This window comes from Trichechus manatus, unplaced genomic scaffold (genome assembly GCF_000243295.1).
Source record: "Trichechus manatus latirostris isolate Lorelei unplaced genomic scaffold, TriManLat1.0 scaffold00092, whole genome shotgun sequence".
NCBI classification, from domain to species: domain Eukaryota; kingdom Metazoa; phylum Chordata; class Mammalia; order Sirenia; family Trichechidae; genus Trichechus; species Trichechus manatus.
Window position 1 is genome coordinate 4,164,098 of NW_004444028.1, and position 16,972 is coordinate 4,181,069.

At 44.2% G+C, this 16,972-nt stretch overlaps 1 non-coding gene across 1 annotated transcript; it reads left to right on the top strand.

Moving 5' to 3' along the window:
* Positions 1 to 9,548: 9,548 nt before the first annotated feature.
* Positions 9,549 to 9,655, top strand: LOC111821610 (U6 spliceosomal RNA). Its single transcript, XR_002824974.1, has one exon. It is a non-coding gene; the product is annotated as a U6 spliceosomal RNA (small nuclear RNA).
* Positions 9,656 to 16,972: the final 7,317 nt, after the last annotated feature.

Sequence of the window (16,972 nt, forward strand, 5' to 3'; positions counted from 1 at the left end):
GATAGGGAACCCAAGGTTGAGTAAGGACAGTGTTGACACGTAGTGGGGTTGTTAACCATTGTCATAGGGCAATATGTGTACTGTTTAATGAGAAACTATTTTGTTCTGCAAACCTTCATGTAAAGTGAGAATAGCAGCACAACTGGAAGAACGTAATCAATGTCACCGAATTGTACACCTAGAAATTTTTGAAATGGTGTATCTTTGGCTATGTGTATTTCCACCAAAAAAAAAAAGGTCCTCCAGGGTTGGGAAGGGAGAGTGTTGACATGTCAAGGGGTTGTTAGCCAATGTCATAAAACAATATGTGTACTGACTGTTTAATGAGAAACTGTTTGTTCTGTAAACCTTCACCTAAAGTACAATTAAAAAATAAATAAATTTGGCCTGTGTGACCAAAAACAAAAAGATACTCATAACGCCAAAATGTATGAGTGAATGAATGAAATACTCTGCAAACTGTTTCTGGGAAGATGGGAGGAGGCAAGGTACTATAATCACTGAGCACTTTTTCCTCTGATCCTCAGTACAACCAGATGAGATACATGAAGGAGGAAATTGTCTAAGGTTCTTAATCCTCTTCTTTTGAGTTCTTTTTATTCAAGAATTGAGGTTCCCAGTGGTTGTGGGGAGAAAAACTTTCTGAAAGTCACAAAGCTTTCAAGAATTTGAATTCAGATCATGCCAAGGCCATATCCAAATGTCATGATCTGTCTACTGACAGAACACCATCTCCCTGGACAAAGGGAGGATAACGCCAACCCCTACCAAGCTTTAGGATAGACTCCAAGGAGCCAAAGGAAATAAACATGCTCTGTTTAGGAGTGGAGAGTCCCTGGGTGGTGTAAATAGTTAATGTACTTGGATGCTAACCAAAAGGTGGGAAGTTCAAGACCACCCAGAGATGCTTTGGAAGAAAGGCCTGGAGATCTACTTCTGAAAAATATGCCAAAAAGCCTATGGAGGGAAGAATATCATAGACATGGTGGGCCCTTCTCATTACATTATATCCAGTGTTTCATGATATCGACATGACTTATTACCTGTGATACTAACTATAATCACTTGGTTAATATGGTGCCTGTTGGATTTCTCCACTGTAAAGTTACTGTTTCCCCTTTCCCATTCTATCCCTTAAAAGCAAGTCACTAAGTAATTTCCTCTGTGAACATCTGCCCCCTTTGCCATTAGATCAGACAAACTGAATGATACCTGGCTATCATTACTGAACATTTTGATCAAAGATTCTGTAGAAGAATCCTGATCAAAAGGAGGAAAATACAGAACAGAATTTCAAATTCTCATGGAATCCAGATTTCTGCAGCTATCCAGGCTGGATGAACCCCTGAAACTATGCCCTAAGATATTCTTTAAACTATAAACCTTGAACCAAAAATATCCTTTGAAGTCTTCTTAAAACCAAACAAGAGTTTAGCTTAACTAGTGAAGAATGTCTGCCTTAAGCATTGTGCTGTTTTAAGATCTATCTATATGGGATAAAATTGACAACAGCAACTTGAAAGATTTGGTAAGAAACTTAGGAGGCAGTGAGTTTATGTTAATGGAGGAGGAACAACTCGGAAAAGTTGGGTAAGAATGGTTACACAACTTGCAGAATGTAATCAGTGTCACTGAATTGTACATGAAGAAATTGTTGAATTAGTGTGTGTTCTGCTGTGTACATTCTCAACAACAACAACAAAAGTCAAATAAAATTAAAAAAAAAAAAAAAGAAAAGCCTATGGAGCCAAGATCTACTCTGACACACAAAGGGTCGTATGAGTAGAAGCGGACTTGCTGGTAACTGGGTTTTTGTTGTTGTTATTTTTATTTAGGTGTGACAAAAGGCCCAGCCTGGAGCCCAGATGTTCACCAAGTAGCTAATGTGTACAAGGTGTGATCTTAGATGTTGCTGAGGCAACATGGATGGATTAGAAGCTGACCGTTGGTTGGAGAGAGGAGTATGTCTGTCAATGACCAGATTAGACAGGTTATGACACGAGGTCCAAAACAGGACCCGAAAACACTAAAGGAAACACGAATGGTTCCAACCTGGGTGTCAACAAAGGCTTCACAGACGGGGTGGCTTTTGAGTTGGGACTTACAGAGTTTGCTGGGGTACGCAGGAGAGTGTGGAAGTGCAATGCCAGACGAGAGACACAAAGATTCCAAGGCAGGTCACGTTCTGGACAAACTCTGGCCTGATTGTAGGACTTAGGTGCATATGTTTGAAGGAGGGTGGAGAGCAGGAAATTGAGGCTGGAAGGATGGCTTGGCCCCGGTCTTAAATGCTACACTGAAGATTTCAGACTTCACTCTGAGAAAATTGGAAGCTATTGAAAGATTTTGTGCAGGGGCATGACACACATCCTTATGTTTCATTCGGATTCCTCCAAAAGCACACTGAAAAGTGGCTGTGGAGCAGAGACTGCGAGCAGGGAGGCCAACTTGGAAGCTGACGTTGGTGGAGATTAACGAGAACCTGATCATTAGCAATGACAGAGGCAATGAAAGAGGACATCCAAGTGACAGCTACCATTTTTAGAGCCCAAACACTTTGCATGTATTATCTCTCCTCCTCATAAGACAGGCAGTGGTCTTAGCCCCATTTTACAGATATGAGAATTAAAGTCAAAGAGGTAAAATGACTTGCTCCCAGACTATACACCCGTGCACTGGAAGAGCCGGGGTTTGAACCCTCCCCCACATCCACTGAGAGCCTTAATCATTTCCTTCCTAGGCATTGCTTTTGCTTCAATACTGCTTAGCAACCAAGAACAAATAGCAGAGGAGGGGCTCTTTTTAAAAGCTGTTCCTGTCCTCCCCACAGCTCTCTTTACCAGAGCTACAACCAGACAGTAGAGAAAGCAAGGGAACATCTCACTAAGGACTCTTGGCTTGCAGGACTGAGATGACCACAGGTGATGTGACCATTTCCTGGGTTCAGGGACAGAAGAACGGGCAATTAGGGGTGTTCCTGGAAGAATTCCAAGGTGGGAGCCATGAGGAGATACTCCATTTGGGAGAGGCTCCCCGCAGGTTGCTCTCTCATCAGTTGCAGCCTTTTGAGCTATAAGTGAGAGAGACAGGAGGCGAGACCATCAGGTGGGGGGCAATCCTGTCCTCTCCAGCCTATTTATGAGGCTCCCCCAGCCACTGTCTATGGAGCTCAGCCTTGACAGGCAGTTTTCCTTAGAAGTATAGATACATACTTTCCTTCTGGCTACTATCACCATTTTCCCTATTCCTCCACCTCATCCTCAATCCATGCACAATATTTTAGGTAATGCGCTCCTCGTTCTGCCGTACATAGGGTCACGATGAGTCAGAACCGACTCGACAGCACCTAACAACAACTTTCTCAGTCATCATTAGGCAGTTCACTGACTAATACAGATAGTGCCCTACTTTATTGGCTGATTTGTTGGAAGTACATTGCCAGGACTTTCTTCCTAGTCCTTCTTAGTCTAGAGGCTCTGCTGAAACCTGTTCAGCATCACAACAACATGAAAGCCTCCACCGACAGATGGGTGGTTGCTATGCCTTAGATGCAGTGCCCAGGAATTGAACCTGGGTCTCCCACATGGAAGGTGAGAATTCTACCAATTACCACACTGTCTTATACCGTCCTACTTTATAATGCTTATTTACAGCAGTCCCCTCGTGAACAATATTTTCACAGCACTCTTGAATTGGAAGTGGTGTTGTTCCAAAGTCTTGTGGGGGAAAAAAGAGACTGCAGCCAGTTGAAAATTTCCTCCCAGACTCTCCTTCCCTGCCCCACTATAGATGCTCATCAAGACCCTTCATTGGGTGCACAGTTCTCTGCATGCTTTCAGCACATGTTATCCAATATGAGGATAAGCTCAGGGTCCTAAGACAACTTCTTGGTGGTCTGTCTACACTCATACCTTGGCCCTCAGTGCTGCCAGTGCTGCCAGCATTAAGGATGAAGACACAAACACACCTCCAAATCCATAGAACTCAAATTGAGAAAGAGAAATAGAAAAACAGCCCCTCTAATTTAAGCACTTAGGGGCTGCTCCTGCTGACCGCTGTGTAGCCAACCCGCACAGATGGGCCATGGAGCATGGAGTAGGGGCAGGTGAGAAATGAAAGGCAGACCTCTTGGGAGGACCACAGCCTCAGGACAGAGGAAATGGCTCAACCCACAACCCCTATTACAGCAAGCCATGGCCTGGTGCCTCTAAGACCTCAGAATAAACGTTGGCCTGGAGTGACCAGGATAGGTCAGAGAAATGGACATAATCATGTGGGCACATGAGTGGTTGGACTGTACTTCAATAATCAACCACAGTGTCCAGCTCCATCCTAGGCCCATGGGGAGACGCGAGGAGAAAACAATCTCCATCCTCAAATTACTCATGTCTTAGCAAAATGTCTTAGTCATCTAGTGCTGCTGTAACAGAACTACTACAAGTGGATGGCTTTAACAAAGAGAAGTTTATTTCCTCCCAGTCAAGTAGGCTAAAAGTCCAAATTCAGAGCATCAGCTCCAGGGGAAGTCTTTCTCTCTCTGTCGGACTAGGAGCTTCTCTGTGGAAAGACCCCAGGTCCAAAGGACAAGCTCTGCTCCTGGCACTGCTTTCTTGGTGGCATGAGGTCCCCCCTCTCTGCTCACTTCCCTTTCCTTTTTATCTGACTCCAAAGCATTAGATAGTAAGAGAGATCTTTATTGAAGGTTTCTAGAGGAGACAAAATGGTTGTTACGTCAAAAATCATAACTCAAGTCTTCCTAAATATCTGCTTAAAACATCTCTTTCTCCAAAGTCCTCCTCTTTAGGGCAGCCCTAACAGTTGGCCTCCCCCCTCATCTCTACACCTCTCTCCTCAACATGGAGCCCTGGTGGCTGCTAACCAAAAGGTCAGCAGTTCAAATCCACCAGCCGCTCCTTGGAAACCCTATGGGGCAGTTCTCCTATGTCCCATAGGGTCACTATGGGTCGGAATTGACTCGACGGCAAGGGGTTTGGTTTGGCTCTCCTCAACATCACTCACCCCCACCCACTGTGATGCTCCTCCAACAACCGCCCCCTCTCCTAGCTCCTTCCTTCTGTTTGTCTCCCTTAATTTTTCTTCAGTAGAAAAAAAAAAGAAATTAGCCTTTCTCAATGGCTGCAAAAGGTGTAAGAAAGTGTAAAGCTACCCCAAAAAAAAAAAACAAGAGAGAGAACTCACATGACTATGAATCTTTGTGTTAACAAAGGCTTTGCACGCACATTATTCCTCTTGAACTCTCTTCAGACTCACAATAATCTGTGAGGCAGGTGTGACTCTCATCGCATTTATAGGTGAGGCTCAGAGGTAAAGTGAGTTAACTGAAGTCTACAGCTGAAACCAGGGCCTCTTTCCTTCATACTACATCTGGCTCCAGGGCTGCAAAAGGCTGGACAAAGCCATCAAACCGTGACACGTCACAGCTATGGCTGCCAAAACTGCCATCCTGCTTCCCCAGGGCATGACTGATAAGCTGTGCCCAGGAGACCAGCTGCATCAGCAATGGCAGGAAATGCACACTGTCGGAGACTCTGAGGAAGCAGAGATACTTGCAATAAATTCCCTCCAAAAAGACCCAGGAAATGGGCTTCCCTCTGGGACTTCTATCAGAACCAAAGTGGAAGCTGCCTCAGGTGAATTTATGACCCGAGGCTGACAGTCAGAATAACCTGAAGTAGCAAATGGAGAGGGCTTGGTGCAAGAGGGTATGTGGGTGTGTGGGTTAATGAAATGTCTTTGGAATTAACAAATGTTTTGGAAATTAAAAAAATCGGGATTTAAAGTTGACTTGCTCCAAACTCGTTGCTGTATGGCCTCATGCTCTTAAAAATCAGTTTTTAATCATTTCTGTGTTTTGCTGATTCTAGAGGTAATGCTTGCTTTAGGAAATTTAGAAAAGTCAGACAAGTATAAAGAAGCAAGGGGAGAAAATCATCAGCCCATCATCAGCCACAAGCAGACAGTGTTAATCTTTTGGTTTATTTTCTTCCGGTTATTTCCTGTGCTTTGTTTTCTTTGCATAGCTGGGATCATAATGTGTAAACTATGATAGCCTGCTTTTCTCCTCCATTTATCACAAGCATTTCCTCTAAGTATTCGTCAATACATTTATCCATTCGTGTATTGGTTTCCTAGGGCTGCTGAAACGAAATACACAACCTGGGTGGCTTAAAACAACAGAAATTTATTCTCTCGTAGTTCCAGAGGCTAGACATTTAAAATCAAGGTGTCAGCAGGTTTGGTTCCTTCCGAAGGCTCGGAGGGAGAATCTGTTCCCTGCCTCCCTCCTGGTTTCTGGTGGTTGCTGGCAACCCTTGGCGTTGCTTGGCTTGTAGATGTATCACTCCCAGATCTGCCTCTGCCTTCACATGAACTTCCTCTCCCCTGTGTGTCTGTGTTTCTGTACAAACTTCCCTCTTCTTATTAAGGACACCCGTCATATTGGATTAGGGCCCACCCTAACCCATTACGACCTCATTAATTACATCTGCAAAGACCCTATTTCCAACTAAAATCACATTCACAGCTTCGGGTAGATGTGAATTTTGGGGAGACACTATTCAACCCAGTGCCCTTGGGTGGTGCAAACAGTTTGCACTCAACTACTCACCCAAAGGTTGGCAGTTGAATACACTCAGAGGCACCACAAAGAAAAGGCCTGGCAATTCACTTCCGTAAGATTACATCCATTGAAAACCTTATAGAGCACAGTTCTACTCTGACACGCATGGGGTCACCATGAGTCAGAATCAAGTCAATGACAATGGGTTTTTTTGTTTTGTTTTTTGGTTATTGAAGCCAGTACAATTCACTTCAGCCTTTATTAGATGCAAGGCAGACATCCACAGGCAAGTTATTAGTGGTTTATTGCACCATCCATTGGCAATAATACAGTTTTGTTTAGTGGCTGAGAGCACTGACTCCAGAGTCAGGCTGCCTGGGGTCCTGGTTCTGCTGCCTCCTAGTCATGTGACCTCAGGAAAATCACTTAACCTCTCTGGCCCTGTTTCCTCGCCTGTAAGATGCGGATAATAGCATCAACCTGGTAGAATTGCTCTAAGGATTAAACAAATCAATTACATGAAAAGTGGTTAGAGCAGCACAAAGGACAGTAAGTACAGTTGTTAACTATATATGACTGCATCATAAATTATTCAACTGTTCTCCTGCAGTTGGATATTAAAGCTGTTTTCCATTTTTCACTATTATAAGTAGTCCTGCAATAAACCATTTACTATGTGTGTGAGGGGAGGAAAGGTGGATTAGAACCCAATTGTGAAGGGATTTGAATGTCAAGATAAAGCATTATGCAATGAAGAAATTCAGGATAAGTAACCAAGGAGAAAGGCTCAACTTGAGGAGATGATATTTCATTCCCCTGGATATTTTTCAAACACTGTGGGTCAAGAGAGAGTCTAGGCAACGCCAGGGGACACCAACATATATGGGATGGGCCCTACCCTGAAGGAGCTGAGTCAGATTTACCAAATTTCACAATCATTATCTCCAGCAGGATATTTTTACTGTCACTTATTTCTACTTATCACCTATGTGGACAGAGATTGCAAAGTGCCTTATTTCAAACAACAATCGCAACAGAAGGTACCAACTCAGCCAATTCTTCCTCCACAATGTCTCTCTCACCTCTTCGACCACCATCAAACTTTCCCCAGCCTCTGTTCTCTCATATGTGACTCACCGCAACGAGTCTCTCTTCTTCCAGTCACTTGTAATCAATTAGTCAATCTCACTCATACCCTAGGTGCTTTCTTACCCAAAGATGGCTCTTGATATCCCATCTCTGCTGAGGCTGAGAGTGCCCTGCTTGGAGGCTCCACTGACACTTCCCTCTATCCCGTCCCTTTTTCCTTTCTTCTGCCCATTAGCCTCTAAGACCCATCACATCTAGCCCAGATACAGCCCTGGACCCATCCCATCTCCCCAGCCTCACTGCCACTGCCTTGGTGCAGCCCCCCATCACTCTTGCTTGGGTGGTTGCAGGAGCCCTCCGGCGCTGCTCCCAGTTCAATATTCATCATCCCCACTGCTGCGAAAGTCGGCAACAGCCATATTGAAGGAGGCAGCATATTCTTCTTTGTGTCAACCCTGGGGGTTGGCATTCTTCACACCCCTTGTGATTTCTATTCCTTTTCCAGCCAGTTCTGCACATGTTGGCTGTGTGAAGTAGGAATTAATAGATTAATTGTGACATCATAGGATCTCAGAGTTGGATAAGACATTTAGTATCATTTAATCTAAACCTACCCCCCACCCCCCCACCCCACCAAATCCATGGTTCCTCAATGCAGCATCTCAGAATACTGATCATACAACTTTGACTTCAGGGTCCCTGGGTGGTACAAATAGTTAAGCTCTTGACTACTAACCAAAAGGCTGGTGGTTTGAATCTACCCAGAGACATCTCAGAAGACAGTCCTGGCGATCTGCTTCTGAAAGGTCACAGCCTTGAAAGCCCTATGGAGCAGTTCTACTCCGCACACATGGGGTCACCATGAGTCAGAATCAACTCAACAGCAACTAATAACAAGCTTTGACTTTACTTTCATGGTGGGATTTCACTCCGTCACAAAGCAACTTAATTGTATAGATCCGACTTTTTGTTTGTTTGCTTTGAAAGAGTACCGAGAGAGCTGAAATCTGCCTCTCTGGATCCCATTTCTGCCCTCTGTTGCTACACAGAAAAAGCTTCTTCCCCATCACAGTGCCTCACATCTGAGCTTAGCTCTCCTACGCCCCTAAAGTTCTCTCTCTCAGGCCAAACATCTGCAGGTCCCTCCAATTCTGCTTCTGTATAGCTTCAGATGTTCCTCATCTCATAATTCCCTCGGTTCACTCCGGTTCATCAGTATGCCTCCTGAGACCTGCCCGGAGCTGTAGAAAACCCCTAGTGCTGTCTGGCAAGTGCAGGCTGATAGTGGGACCCCCTCCTCCCTCCATTTGCATGCTGGGCTGGTATCCACGCAGCCTCCCACTCCCTCCGGAGTGACGCAGCCCCTGGTCCTGTGACTGACTTACCTGACCCTGCCGATCATTTGCACTGTGACAGCTGGCAGAGAGCACTGCTCTGCAGTGGGAGGTCAGAGGGCCAGTGGTCAGAGAGTGTGGTCAGTCAGGGCAGAACGAGGGCCCTGAGCATCTAAAGCAGAAAAGAGAAGCTGCCTCAAGGGAAATGGGCATGAAAAGAACATTTGGAATCCATGAGTACAGATCTTGTCCAATTCGTAGAAGCTATGCTGCTATCTGCAAAGAACCTGGGCTCTGGGGACTCAATCCAGGCTCTGCCGCTCATGACTCTGTGACCTGGAGCAAACCATTTAACCCTTCTGAGGCTCAGCTCTTCACTGGTAAGATTTAATTAAGGACGCCTGCTGCACAGAATTGTTGCCAACACTAGGGATAGTGTCCATAAGGTCTCACTGTAGTGTCTGGCGCGTAGTAAATGCTCAGAACCAATAGCGGAAGTTTATTGAGCACTTGCACCACACTAAGCACTTTTCAAACACGTGTCAGTGCTCGCTTCAGTAGCACATACACTAAAAATGGATCGATACAGAGAAGATTAGCACGGCCCCTGTGCAAGGATGACGCGCAAATTCATGCAGAGTTCCAGATTTTTTAATAAGAAGATAAAAAAGAAAAAAAACATGTCATTTAATAACTTTTGCAACAACCTGAGAAGGTAGACACTATTATTTTTATTATTCATATTTTATAGATGAAGAAACTAAGAGATAACTAACTGAACTAGGTCACACAAGCAGTAAATGGTGACACTGGATTCTTAACCAAGGCATTTGACTAGTTACCGTAAACGGATGGGCAGTGCTAAATTCTGGTGACTTGGACATTCAATCCAGAGGAGTAAGCCTTTGTTTATTGTGCTTTACACGCATGTATTTTACACAACTTTCCCCAAAGAGAGCTAGTGTTTTAGGAGAGAAACCACACAACACAGAGGGAACCAGTCTAGGGCTCAGTAGGCCTGGGTTTAGTCTCAACTCTCAAGTCCTAGCTTGGAGATCTCAGTCAAAGCACTTCTTCTTTCTGGCTCTCAGCTAACTACTTTATAAATGAGGACCAAAAAAAAAAGCTGAACCCATTGCTGTTGATTCCATTCCGACTCATAGTGACCCTATAGGGCAGAGTAGAACTTCCCCATAGGGTTTCCAAGGGGCGGATGGTGGATTCCAATTGCTGACATTTTGCTTAGCAGCCAAGCTCTTAATCACTGTGCCACCAGGGCAGCTGGACTAAATAAGTAGTTTCCAAACCTGGCTGACCTTCGGAATCACTTGAACAAATTGTTAAAAATATAAATTCTCATTCTCCTCCCCCCCAAGATTCGGTGGTTTGGGGATGGAACCGTGAGTATCTGTGATTGGTGATAAGCATCCCAGGCAATGTTGATAATCGTCAAGATCTGCAGGATTCTAGCTTCTCCCAGACGAAGTTACTTAACAGGGTAAAAAGCACCCACCATTCTTGAGCCATGACCAAGTTGCCCTCTCTCCCAGTGCTGCCCTGAGTGAGGGATCCTTTTGACAAGGGATTATTATTACCTTTAGACAGTTGAGTCATGGCTGCAGCCTCAGCCACACTTCGATTGATTATCTCTGGCCAATAATTAATTCAACGCAAAGAGCGGGCCAATAAACTTTGGAAAAGGTCATATTTCTCATCACTGGAATATTTCCTAAAGTTCAAATGTTTCCTGGGAAGCTACATCAATTTCCCAGCCCCACTTTTATAAGGCACAATGCAAAACTTTTGGCAGCTTCCCTTGAGAAACCTGAGTATACTGTTGGAGCTGGTGGGGGGTTGGCGACTTGAATGAACCGGTAGCCAGCTCCACCAGGGTCTAAGTGCATGGGCAGGAAATAGCCCCTGAACAATGCAGCATTATCCTTTACAGCATTCCTGGGTGATATCATAAAGCACTCAACTGTCCAGTTCAATTAGGAAGAAGGTGGTCCATAATGATTATAGACTGCTCTTCTCTAATCCAAAAGGCTCAGAGCACACCAAGGCCCTGACCTGAAGGCCCCGGAATGACTCCATGTGGAAGGTAGGGACTCCAGGTCAGGCCCACTGAGGTGGACGATTTATGGGTGTTTGTGAGTGTTTGGGGGGTGAGGAATATAGGCACATGCCATTGTATTAAAAAGGTTCTATCAAATCTGCTTGGAGACCCTTTAAACGGGCTGCAATTCTGGAGAGCAAGGTGTGCCCTCTATCCCATCCCTTTGGGCAGTTCTTTTGTGAGGTCTTTCTCAAACTTCCAGAAAGAATGAATACTAGGAAACTCATTTCCTTGCCCAGAATGGATGCAAAGATCTTAAGTCCACACCCAGAGTAAAGTATTGAGAAATTTTCTTGCAGAATCTGGGACTCAACCAATGGCTGAGTTTAGGAGAAAGGGGCACAGTGGACCTTCTTGATTAATCTGCCCACTCTACTACGTGTTACTCATTTGGAGTACTTTCAAGGCAATTTCATACGTATTTTTCAATTGATACCTATTTTACAGATGAATTGACTGAGGCCTAGAAACTCAAATGGCCTATTGCCTAGCTAATAAATTGCAGAGTTTGGACTAGAGCCCATGTCTTCTGACTCTGTTGGAAATGTTAATAAGGGGCCACAGGGATGCCCAGAAAACATACAGAGACCCAGAGACTTGAGAAAAAGCAGAAACTGCCGTGAGTCAGCCTTGCATAATGAGGCATCTGAGCAGAGTCGGGACCTCTGGAGAGGAGGCGGGATCTGCTCATTATTTCTGACTTTTCATAGTGCTCAGGGATCATTGGTCTGGGTTTCACTCTTCAAAGTGCTAGGAAAAACATAAAAATAATAAATGGAGATTTCCGAGAATGGCCAGAAGCCTGGTAGGATGTTTTCATTGTTGCTGGGAAGAGGAAGGTAATCACTAATCTCAGACAGCTTTGTGTGAAGCTAGACTTTGATAATACATTTCCTCCACCCCATTATTTTTTGGCATAGAGGGTAAGTTTCACTGCTTTGTAGATCCCATGAGCTAGAAGAAACCATAATTTTCAGTTATTGATCACTGAGGTGAAATAGAGCATGGCTAAGATCAGAATCTGGATATTCCAGAATGATCTTAGAGATAATAATGACTACCTCAAATTACTGAACCAGGAACTAAACTATGGGTTACTTAATCCTCTCAAAGACCCGGTGAGGTGTGCGTCATTATTCTCATTTGGAAATAACTAAGGCTTAAGGAGTCTGAATAACTGGCCAAAAGCCACTTGTAACTGGCAGAGCTGGGGATTGAACCAAAATGTTTAAGACTTCAAAGCCACTCTTTAACCGCTACACTCATTGGTTTTTCCTTAAAGGCAAAGTGATGTGGAGATGAGCCGACTCTTCCCCCAGTACCTCTGCCACTAGGACTTGCTTATGCTTCTTCTTTCCTTTGAAATGCCCCCTCCATCTCTCTCTCTGCCTACATAGGCACAAGTCGTCCTCCAAGGTCTAGCTAGTTCAAGCTCTTCCAGGAAGCCTTGAGTCCACAATGAGCTCTCGCTTCTCTGAACTCTTATCTATAGACACATGCAGCATTTCCTGGGACAAGTCTAATTTTGGATAACTTTTTTTTTTCATTTATTAAATGTATAATTAAATGGAATTTGATTTTTATACCCTTTCACATAAATACACATTAGAGATTTCATATAAACACACTTTGTTTTATAAATCTACAAATCAGGAAAAAATTTATTTTATTAGACTCAGAGATTTGAATTGAATCAGACCAGAATCTTTTCTCCTCAAGTAGCCATTCCCTAAACTTTGACCCAGGATCACAGAGGCAGGGAAGCAGGTGTCCCTTACGGCTCCCTTCATAGTCAGGAAACAGATTTGCTCCTCTTAGTTGACATTTCCCTCTCTGGTCCCCTCCAAGGTCTATAATTAAACTCCCAAAACACCAAGCGTCTGGGGTGTGCCTCCTCACCAAGCTGATGATACAGCTCATTTTCTAAATAACTAATAAGACAGCAGCTAACTGTTATCAATTGAATTGCGTCCCTCCAAAATATGTGTTGGAATCCTATCCCCTATGATTGTGGGTGTAATCTAATCTAATGTGATGTAATCATCTTCCATAATGCAACCTAATGTGATGTAATCAATTAGTTGAGGTTATACGGTGTAGGGGGGATCAGCATGGCTAAGGCCCCAGTTTGGAATTTGAGCTTCCAGAACTTTAAGAAAATGAATCTCTGTCCTTTAAAGGCACCCACTTGTGATATTTGTGTTACAGCAGCATCAGGAAACTAAGACACTAGCCCTGAGAGAAGGACTGCCTGCATCAGACTTCGGGGCCAAGCAGAGTGGAGTTTGATCCCTGCCTAGCTTTTTACTGGCCAGATGGTTTTGAGAAAGGCCCTTGACCTCTCTGAGCCTGTAAATGGGGTATGATATTCCTTGAAGGGTTACAGTAAGGACCAGCAATGATGCTGTTATACATGGTGCCTGGCATCAAATATGTACCAGAAAGATGGTAGTTAATATAATTATTAGCTGTGAACCCAGTCAAAAGGAGGTGAACACCTTTTTTAACCCTAGGGCCAATTCAGAAAAAAAATGCAAATGCTTGTGTCCTTGCATAAGAAAACTCCTCCTCCTCATTAACCTTCTTTTTCTTCTTTTAGGCCCATTAAAAATTAAACATTATAATTGTGGTTACCTACTCTATGAAATATGTGCATGTCACTACAAAAATTAGCACAGCTTTTTAGTCTCTAGAAGATTCATGCTCACATCTGCCTCATTGAAAAAGAAGCAGCCTGGAGATAGCTTTCTCATTTTTAACCCTGAAATTACGGGCCCTGGGCGGCTCAGAGAGCTGGGGGTTACAGGACGATCTCGTCCTGGTGGTTGCTCATCTCTATGTGAGAAAAATCTAAGGTATACAGGGGGATCTTACCATATTCATAGAATATCAAAGCTCATCTCACTTCCCTGCTGAGGAAACGGATGCTAGAGTGGTAGAAAGACCTCCCCTGCATTTCACAGTGACAGAGCCAGAAACAACCCTTTCTGCTTTCACACACCCTTCAGTATAAAGGTATTGCTGATAACCCTTGTGTGCTACTGTGTGCTTCTTGGGAGTGGAAGGCAGGAGGAGACAGGACCCCAGCCCTGAAGGAGCTCACAGGATGGAGCAGCAAGAGTTACCCACAGACGGCCATGAGAGAACAGCTCAAGACCCTCTCTGATCCAGAGCTAAGTGAGGTAGGCCAGGTCCAAGTAAGCTCCTCGTGTTACTGTTGTTGCTGGGTGCTGTCAAGTCATTTCCAACTCATACTAACCCCATGTGACAGAGTGGAACTGCCCCATAGGGTTTTTATGGCTGTAATCTTTGCAGAAGCAGACCTCCAGTTCTTTCTCCCGTGGAGCAGTTGAGTGAATTCAAACCACTAACCTATTGGGTAGCTGCCCAGAGCTTTGTTCACTATTCTATTTCCAGTTCCTGGAGTGGTCCAGCTGAGGCAGTATGTACAGTGGTCAATACAATTAATGGACTCTGGAATCACAGTGGCTGGGATGGAATCCTAGCTCACTCAAGGCAGAGCTGAGTAATGTTGAGCAAGTTATCTAATTTCTCTGTGTCTAAGTTTTCCCATGGGTAACGAGTCCTGGTGGTGCAATGGTTATGCACTCAGCTGCTAACCAGAAGATTGGCTGTTCGAACCCACCATCGGCTCCACCAGAGAAAAGACCTGGTGATCTGCTCCCATAAAGATTACAGCCTAGGAAATCCCACTAGGCAGTTCTACTCTGTCCTATAGGGTCGCTATGAGTCCGAATCGACTCGACAGCACACAACGACAACAAAGCATGGGTAGTATTGTAAACATGGAATGAGTTAATCCATGTAAGATGCTTTTAAAAGTGCCAGCACAGAGTAAATACTCAATAGACATTAGCCATAATTATTAGAGTAAGCAATCATATTATTGGAGAGGAAATTAATATTTGATAACCTGTATAGCTACATATTTGATATGCCGTCTGTGATTTTGTGCCAGTTTGGCTAAGCTATGTTGCCCAGTTGCTTGGTCAAACACTAGTCTAGATATTGCTATGAAAGTATTTACATGTGATTTAACATTTAAATCGGTTGACCTTAAGCAAAGCAGATTGCCCTCCACAATGTGAGTAAGCCTCCCTCAATCAGTTGAAGGCCTTAAGAGCAAAAACCTGAGGTTTCCAGAGGAAGAAGTTTCTGCCTCAGGACTGTGCACAGGCATCCTGCCAGAGTTTCCAGCCCACAGCCTGGTCTACTGATTTCAGACTCAGGATTGCTGGAGTTTCTAGCCTATCATCTGACCTACAGATTTTGGACTTGCCAGGTCCCACAATCCTATGAGCTAATTCCTTAAAATAAATCTCTTGGTAGATAGATGGATAGATAGATAGATGGGTGGATAGATAGACAGACAGACAGACAGATAGATAGATAGCTTATTGGTTCTGTCTCTAAAGAACCCTGACTACTACACTATTAAATGAATAATATCTTTGATAAGGATCACCACAAAGCTGGTTCCTTTGAGGCAGAGGTTAAAGATGTCCCAAATGTCTGACTTTCCCAAATTTCTGTACCACTCCATCATCTCTAACATCAACTATTCCTCCTCCCCTCAGTACTATCCTTCCCGTCTTTAGGTTCTGTAATATGCCACAATGTCTCACAGAACTCACAAACTGTATCAAGGAAATGGCTCACGAGATTGTGGAGGCTGGCAAGTCCCAAATCTGTGGGTCAGGCACAGGCTTCTCCTGACTTACACAGCTACAGGGGCCGACGAACCCAAATCAGCAAGCCAGATGACAGTCTGCTGGCTCACAAGGCTTCAGAAGCTGGCAAATCAGGTTAGGCAATAGACTGCTGGCCCACAGGACTGCAGAAGCTGGGGAATCCTAGAATCAGCAGGTCAGACAGCAGGCTGCTGGCTCAAGTCCCAAGAACTGAAGGTCAGACAATGACGAGCCATATGCAGGATCTAGATGCAGAGAGACAGCCTCACCAGAGCACCCACATATATACACCGGATGCAGGCGACACTCCAGGGAAGGGTGTGACTTGAGTAAGGATGGGACTTGAATAATGCCTCCTGCAAGGCTGTGACTCAAGATACAAGATACTATACACTAATCTTACCTCATTAACATATAGAGGTTAGGATTTATAGCATGTAAAATGGAGGATAATTACATCAGATCACAAAATGAAGGATGGCCACACAATTCTAGGAATCATGGCCTAGGCAAGCTGACACACAACACTACCACACTTCATTAGAGTTTCATACACCTTATTTGCATGGTCCCACCCAATCATTGTGTGGGAGTCACACAGACTATTGCTAGAAAGGCCATATTAAGTAATTCACTGCACCATACTATCAAATGATATTTGATGAATGAATAAATGCAGTTAGAGTAAGAGACAAAAGGCATTCTTACAGGCTGAAGTGGTCAGGAAAGTTTTCTGAGTGGAGATCAGACCTGAACCAGACATTTAAGGAAGTGTAGGATCTGAGCAGAACAAAAGACGAAGGAAAAAAAAAAATCTCTCACTGAGAAACCATTTTAATTCTCTTAGAATCCAGATTTTGGGGTCCATGGAGCTGGGGTGACCCATCCAGGCCATTTGCCTTTAGGCATCCTTTTGAACCTTGAGCCTTGAAGCTAAAAAGTCACCTTTGAGGGATGGGAGGGGTGGGGCGGGGAAATACTAAATAGATAATAGATAAGTGGTATCTTGGGTGAAGGGTGAGACAGTACACAATACAGGAGAAACTAGCACAGCTTGTACAAGGAAAGGTCATGGAAGCCCCATAGACACATCCAAACTCCCTGAGGGACTGAATTGCTGGGCGGAGGGCTGTGGGGACCA